At 38.2% G+C, this 7,968-nt stretch overlaps 1 non-coding gene across 1 annotated transcript; it reads left to right on the forward strand.

Annotated features, from left to right (window-relative positions):
* Nucleotides 1–1,173: 1,173 nt before the first annotated feature.
* LOC112745412 (small nucleolar RNA R71) lies at nt 1,174–1,281 on the forward strand. The gene has a single exon (XR_003173342.1). It is a non-coding gene; the product is annotated as a small nucleolar RNA R71 (small nucleolar RNA).
* The last annotated feature ends 6,687 nt before the right edge of the window (nt 1,282–7,968 follow it).

Genomic DNA, 7,968 nt, shown 5'->3' on the forward strand with positions numbered 1-7,968 from the left:
GGTCACACAGAGCCTTAAAGATCATGGTGCCTATGGTACAAGGTATTATGAACTTTCCAGGATCCTGTCTCTTCTGAGGCAATGTCAGTTGATCCAGATCACTTAGTTCATTGATGAACAAGGGAGGTTCAATTCCCAAGCATCAATGCCAAATAATTTGGCATTCAGCTTCATGATTGCACCAAGAAACTTGGTAGTTTGCTCTTCAGTAACATCCTCATTCTCTTCAGAAGAGGAGTACTCATTAGAGCTCATGAAGGGCATAAGGAGGTTCAGTGGAATCTCTATGGTCTCTAGATGAGTCTCAGATTCCTTTGGTTCCTCTGAGGGAAGCTCCTTATTGATCACTGGACGTCCCAGGAGGTCTTCCTCCTTGGGATTCGCGTCCTCTCCTCTATTCATAGGTTCGGCCATGGCGCTTATGTCAATGGCTTTGCACTCTCCTTTTGGATTCTCTTCTGTATTGCTTGGGAGAGTACTAGGAGGGATTTCAGTGATCCTTTTACTCAGCTGGCCCACTTGTGCTTCCAGATTTCTAATGGAAGACCTTGTTTCATTCATGAAACTTATAGTGGCCTTAGATAGATCAGAGACTAGATTTGCTAAATTAGAAGCTTTTTGTTCGGAGTTCTCTGTCTGTTGCTGAGTTGATGATGGAAAAGGCTTGCTATTGCTAAACCTGTTTCTTCCACCATTATTAAAGCCTTGTTGGGGCTTTTGATCCTTCCATGAGAAATTTGGATGATTTCTCCATGTTGAGTTATAGGTGTTTCCATAAGGTTCACCTAAATAATTTACCTCTGCTATTGTAGGGTTCTCAGGATCATAGGCTTCCTCTTCAGAAGATGCCTCTTGAGTACTGTTGGATGCAGCTTGCATTCCATGCAGACTCTGAGAAATCATATTGACTTGCTGAGTCAATATTTTGTTCTGAGCCAATATGGTATTCAGAGTATCAACTTCAAGAACTCCCTTCTTCATAGGCGTCCCATTGCTTACAGGATTCCTTTCAGAAGTGTACATGAACTGGTTATTAGCAACCATGTCAATGAGTTCTTGAGCTTCTGCAGGCATTTTCTTTAGGTGAATGGATCCACCTGCAGAGGTATCCAATGACATCTTAGATAGCTCGGATAGACCATCATAGAATATATCCAGGATGGTCCATTCTGAAAGCATGTCAGAAGGACACTTTTTGGTCAACTGTTTGTATCTTTCCCAAGCTTCATAGAGGGATTCACCTTCTTTCTGTCTGAAGGTTTGAACATCAGCTCTAAGCTTGCTCAGCTTTTGAGGAGGAAAGTACTTGGCTAAGAAAGCCGTGACCAGCTTATCCCAAGAGTTCAGGCTGTCTTTAGGTTGAGAATCCAACCATAATCTAGCTCTGTCTCTTACAGCAAAAGGGAAAAGCATGAGCCTGTAGACTTCAGGATCTATTCTATTAGTCTTAACAGTATCACATATCTGCAAGAATTCAGTTAAGAACTGAAAAGGATCTTCAGATGGAAGTCCATGAAACTTGCAGTTCTGCTGCATCAGAGAAACTAATTGAGGTTTCAGCTCAAAGTTGTTTGCTCCAATGGCAGGAATGGAGATGCCTCTTCCATGTAAATTGGAATTAGGTGCAGTAAAGTCACCAAGCATCTTCCTTGCATTATTATTATTTTCGGCTGCCATCTCCTCTGCCTGTTCGAAAATTTCTGAAAGGTTATCTCTGGATTGTTGTATTTTAGCTTCTCTTAATTTTCTCTTCAGAGTCCTTTCAGGTTCTGGATCTGCTTCCACAAGAATGTTCTTATCCTTGCTCCTGCTCATATGACAAAGAAGAAGGCACAGAAAAGTAATAATAATAATAATGGAGATCCTTTATACCACAGTATAGGGATCCCTGTGTGAGTGGAAGAAAAGAAGGAGACAAAGAATGTAATATAATGGAAGAAACACAACTGTGAGGAGGCTAGATATGTGAGATGAGATGTTAGGATATGAATGAATAAATAGAATGAGATGGGAGAGGGAGAATTTTCGAAAATATTTTTGAAAAAGAGTTAGTGATTTTCGAAAATGGTTTTTTGAAAAATGTTAGTAACTTTCGAAAATTAAGTTTTAAAAATTAAAATAATTAATAAATTAAAAAGAAATTTTGAAAAAGGGGAGATATATTTTCGAAAATGAGAGAGAGAGAGTTAGTTAGGTGGTTTTGAAAAAGATAAGAAACAAACAAAAAGTTAGTTAGTTAGTTGAAACAAATTTTGAAAAGATAGGAAGTTAGGAAGTTAGAAAAGATATTTTGAAAAGATATTTTTGAAAAAGATAAGATGAGAAGATATTTTTGAAAGGATATGATAGAAATTAGTTTTTGAAAAAGATTTGATTTTTAAAATTTCAATTAATGACTTGATTCATAAGAAATCACAAGATATGATTCTAGAACTTAAAGTTTGCATCTTTCTTAACAAGCAAGTAACAAACTTCAAATTTTTGAATCAAAACATTAATTGATTATGTTATTTTCGAAAATTTGATATAAAAATAAGAAAAAGATTTTTTTGAAAAATATTTTTGGAATTTTCGAAAATAACTAAGAATTTTGAAAAAGATTTGATTTTTGAAAACGATTTTGAAAAAGATAAAATTTTCAAATTGAAAATTTGATTTGACTCATTGGCAACAACTTGATTTTTTAAAAATTTTTGAAAAAGTCAACTCAAATTTTCGAATTTGATGAGAGAAAAAGGGAAAGATATTTTTTTTTTATTTTTGAAAAACATGAAAATTATGCAATGCATGAAATTTTTTAGATCAAAACAATGAATGCATGCAAGAATGCTATGAATGTCAGGATGAACACCAAGAACACTATGAATGTCAAGATGAACATCATAGACACAATTTTGAAAAATTTTTTAATGCAAAGAAAATATGCAAGACACCAAACTTAGAATTCTTTAATGCTTACGCACTAAGAATTCAAGAATGCATATGATAAACATGAAAAGACACAAAACAAAAAAATCATCAAGATCAAACAAGAAGACTTACCAAGAACAACTTGAAGATCATGAAGAACAATATGAATGCATGATATTTTCGAAAAATGCTAGATGCATATGTAAGTGACACCAAACTTATAATGTGACTCAAGACTCAAACAAGAAACAGAAAAATATTTTTGATTTTTATGATTTTCTAATTTTTTTTTTTGGATTTTTATTTTCGAAAATTATTTAGAAAGAAAGAAAAATAAGGATTCCAAAATTTTTAATATGAATTCCAGGAATCTTGCCATGTTAGTCTTAAAGCTTCAGTCTAGGAATTAGACATGGCTCACTAGCCAGCCAAGCTTTCAATGAAAGCTCCAGTCCAAAACACTAGACATGGCCAATGGCCAGCCAAGCTTTAGTCTTTAACACGAGAGTATATTGCTCTTTATAACAGATTGCAAGCCTCAGTCCAAATAAATTTAGACATGGCTTTACAGCCAGCCAGGCTTTACATGCTCCATGAAACACTAGAATTCATTCTTAAAAATCTTGAATAAAAATTTTTGAAAACATTTTTATATATTTTTTTTCGAAAACAGATGAAAAAATTTTGAAAATATTTTTTAAAAATTTTTGAAAAGAAAACGAAAATAAAATTACCTAATCTGAGCAACAAGATGAACCGTCAGTTGTCCAAACTCAAACAATCCCCGGCAACGGCGCCAAAAACTTGGTGCTGTTGCCGGATCAGAAGGGAATCTGGCACTGATGTTACCGGACCAAAAGCTTGCCGAAAACTCAAACAATCCCCGGCAACGGCGCCAAAAACTTGGTGCACGAATTGTGAATCACACTTTTCACAACGCGTACCACTAACCAGCAAGTGCACTGGGTCGTCCAAGTAATACCTTACGTGAGTAAGGGTCGAATCCCACGGAGATTGTTGGTTTGAAGCAATCTATGGTTATCTTGTAAATCTTAGTCAGGAATTCAATTATGTTTATCAGTTGAATTGTGAATAACCAAGAGAACATAAATTAAAGTTTACTTGTTGTGCAGTAATGGAGAATGTGTTGGAGTTTTGGAGATGCTTTGTCTTCTGAATCTCTGCTTTCCTCTGTCTTCTGATTCACGCACGCATGTCCTCCTATGGCAAGCTGTGTGTTGGTGGATCACCGTTGTCAGTGGCTACCTTCCATCCTTCCAGTGAAAACTACGCTCACGCGCTCTGTCACAGCACGGCTAATCACCGGTTGGTTCTCGATCCGGTTGGAATAGGATTTACTATCCTTTTGCATCTGTCACTAACGCCCAGCCTTCAAGAGTTTGAAGCTCGTCACAGTCATTCAATCCTTGAATCCTACTCGGAATACCACAGACAAGGTTTAGACTTTCTGGATTCTCATGAATGCCGCCATCAGTTCTAGCTTATACCACGGAGATTCTGATTAAGGAATCTAAGAGATACTCATTCAATCATATGTAGAACGGAGGTGGTTGTCAGGCACACGTTCGTGGTTTGAGGAAGGTGATGAATGTCACAGATCATCACCTTCATCACAGTTAAGCGCGAATGAACATCTTAGATAGGAACAAGCGTGTTTGAATGGAAAACAGAAATACTTGCATTAATTCATCGAGACGCAGCAGAGCTCCTCACCCCCAACAATGGGGTTTAGAGACTCATGCCGTCAGAGAAAACAAAGTTTAGATCTAAAATGTCATGAGATACAAAATAAGTCTCTAAAAGTTGTTTAAATACTAAACTAGTAGCCTAGGGTTACAAAATATGAGTGGACTATGATAGATGATGCAGATATCCACTTCTGGGGCCCACTTGGTGTGTGCTGGGGCTGAGATTTAAATGAGTCACGTGCAGAGGCCATTTGTGGAGTTGAACGCCAGTTTTTATGCCAGTTTGGGCGTTCAACTCCAGTTTTTTATCCTTTTCTGGCGCTGGACGCCAGAATTGGGCAGAGGACTAGCGTTGAACGCCAGTTTACGTCGTCTATTCTTATGCAAAGTATGGACTATTATATATTGCTGGAAATCCCTGGATGTCTACTTTCCAACGCAATTGGAAGCACGCCATATCGAGTTCTGTAGCTCCAGAAAATCCACTTTTAGTGCAGGGAGGTCAGAATCCAACAGCATCAGCAGTCCTTTTTCAGCCTGAATCAGATTTTTGCTCAGCTCCTTCAATTTCAGCCAGAAAAATACCTGAAATTACAGAAAAATACACAACTTATGTAAAGTCTAGAAATATGAATTTTTCCTAAAAACTACTGGAAATAGACTAAAAACTAACTAAAACATACTCAAAACTATATGAAATTATCCCCAAAAAGCGTATAAAATATCCGCTCATCACAACACCAAACTTAAACTGTTGCTTGTCCTCAAGCAACTAGACAAATAAAATAGAAGACTAATAGGTTGAGAAGCAATAATATCTCAGAGTTTTTGAATGAAGCTCAGATTCTAATTAGATGAGCGGGGCTAGTAGCTTTTTGCTTCTGAACAGTTTTGGCATTGAAGCTCAGAGTGATTGGCATCTATAGGAACTCAAAATTCAGATAGTGTTATTGATTTTCTTAGTTCAGTGTGATGATTCTTGAACACAGCTTTTTTTATGAGTCTTGGCCGTGGCCCTAAGCCCTTTGTTTTCCAGTATTATCACCGGATACATAAATGCCACAGACACATAACTGGGTGAACCTTTTCAGATTGTGACTCAGCTTTGCTAAAGTCCCCAATTAGAGGTGTCCAGAGTTCTTAAGCACACTCTTCTTTTTGCTTTGGACCTTGACTTTAACCGCTCAGTCTCAAGTTTTCACTTGACACCTACACGCCACAAGCACATGGTTAGGGACAGCTTGGTTTAGCCGCTCAGACCAGGATTTTATTCCTTTAGGCCCTCCTATCCACTGATGCTCAAAGCCTTGGGATCCTTTTTATTTGCCCTTGCCTTTTGGTTTTAAGAGCTTTTGCCTTTTTTTTTTTTTCTGCAAGCTTTGTTCTTTGCTGCTTTTTCTTGCTTCAAGAATCATTTTTATGATTTTTCAGATTATCAATAACATGTCTCATGTTCATTGTTCTTTCAAGAGCCAACATATTTAACAGTCTTAAACAACAAATTCAAAAGACATATGCACTGTTCAAGCATTCATTCAGAAGACAGAAAGCATTGCCACCACATGTAACTAATTAGAATTTCTCTTATTAAAAGCTCGAAATTTTATTGCCTCTTATTCAAAAGATCTACTATTTTATTCATGTTTAATGATGATGAGAAAAATAGACTATAAGTTAATTGGAGATAAAATCAAAATAGATACTAATTACTATTATATGACTCCTAAGGTAAAACTAAAATAAGAACAATTATCATAGAGTTAAGGCTAAGATTAGAACTCAACAACCTTGAGGTTTGGAAGTGGATGTTCCTCTAGTCTGTGAGGTGCTTGGTCCTTGCTTCTTGGAGTGGGTTGTTTTCCTTTAGGGCCCATGATCTTAGTGATCACGGATAAGCACACCAAACTTAGAGCTTTGCTTGTCCTCAAGCAAAAGAAAAGAAAGGAGATGGGTAGAAGGAGAGCTCCTCCTCACCATCCTGGCGTTTGAACGCCCAAACACTGTCTGTTTTGGGCGTTCAATGCCCAAATGCTGCTCTCCTGGGCGTTCAACGCCCAGTTGTTGCCCTTTTCTGGCGTTTGAACGCCAGATAGCTATCCTTACTGGCGTTCAGCGCCCACTGGATGCCCATTTTGGGCGCTGAACGCCCAAAATGCCCCTTTACTGGCGTCTTCTTGCCGTTGAGCTCTTTTTCTCTGTTTTGTGTGCAAATTCCTTCTGTAACCCTGTAAACTTATGCAATTGATTCTTTACCTTAGTGTCAGTAAACTTTATATAAACAAATAAAAAAGAGAAATAGGGCAAAATGCTTAGAGGATTGTTGCCCCATGGCTGGGTTGCCTCCCAGCAAGCGCTTCTTTATTGTCTTTAGCTGGACCTTGCTGAGCTTTTTAATCTAGCTTCAGCCTTGAGCATTCTTGCTCAATGTTGCCTTCAAGATAATGCTTGATTCTCTGTCCATTGACAATGAACTTCTTATCAGAATCAATATCTTGAAGCTCCACATAACCATATGGTGACACACTTGTAATCACGTATGGTCCTTTCCACCGGGATTTCAGTTTCCCGGGGAATAGCCTGAGTCTAGAGTTAAACAACAGGACCTTTTGTCCTGGTTCAAAGATTCTAGATGACAGCTTCTTGTCATGCCATTTTTTTTATTTTTCTTTATAAAGCTTGGCATTTTTGAAAGCTGTGAATTTGAATTCCTCTAGCTCATTTAGCTGGAGCAATCGTTTTTCTCCTGCTAATTTGGCATCAAAGTTTAGGAATCTGGTTGCCCAGTAGGCCTTATGTTCCAGTTCCACGGGCAAGTGGCATGCCTTACCATACACGAGTTGGTATGGAGAGGTCCCTATAGGGGTCTTGAATGCTGTTCTGTAAGCCCACAGAGCATCATCCAAGCTCCTTGCCCAATCCTTTCTACGGGTATTTACTGTCCGTTCCAGGATTCTCTTTAATTCTCTGTTAGAGACTTCAGCCTGGCCATTGGTTTGTGGATGATATGGAGTGGCCACCTTGTGGCGAATTCCATACCGAACCATGGCAGAGTAAAGCTATTTATTGCAGAAGTGAGTGCCCCCATCACTGATTAACACTCTAGGGACACCAAACCTGCTAAAGATATGTTTCTGGAGGAACTTCAGCACTGTTTTAGTATCATTGGTGGGTGTGGCAATAGCCTCAACCCATTTTGATACATAGTCAACTGCCACCAGAATATAAGTGTTTGAGTATGATGGTGGGAAAGGTCCCATGAAGTCAATTCCCCATACATCAAACAACTCTATTTCCAAGATTCCTTGTTGAGGCATGGCGTAACCATGAGGCAGATTACCAGCTCTTTGGC

The sequence above is a fragment of the Arachis hypogaea genome, chromosome 14 (genome assembly GCF_003086295.3).
Source record: "Arachis hypogaea cultivar Tifrunner chromosome 14, arahy.Tifrunner.gnm2.J5K5, whole genome shotgun sequence".
NCBI lineage: Eukaryota > Viridiplantae > Streptophyta > Magnoliopsida > Fabales > Fabaceae > Arachis > Arachis hypogaea.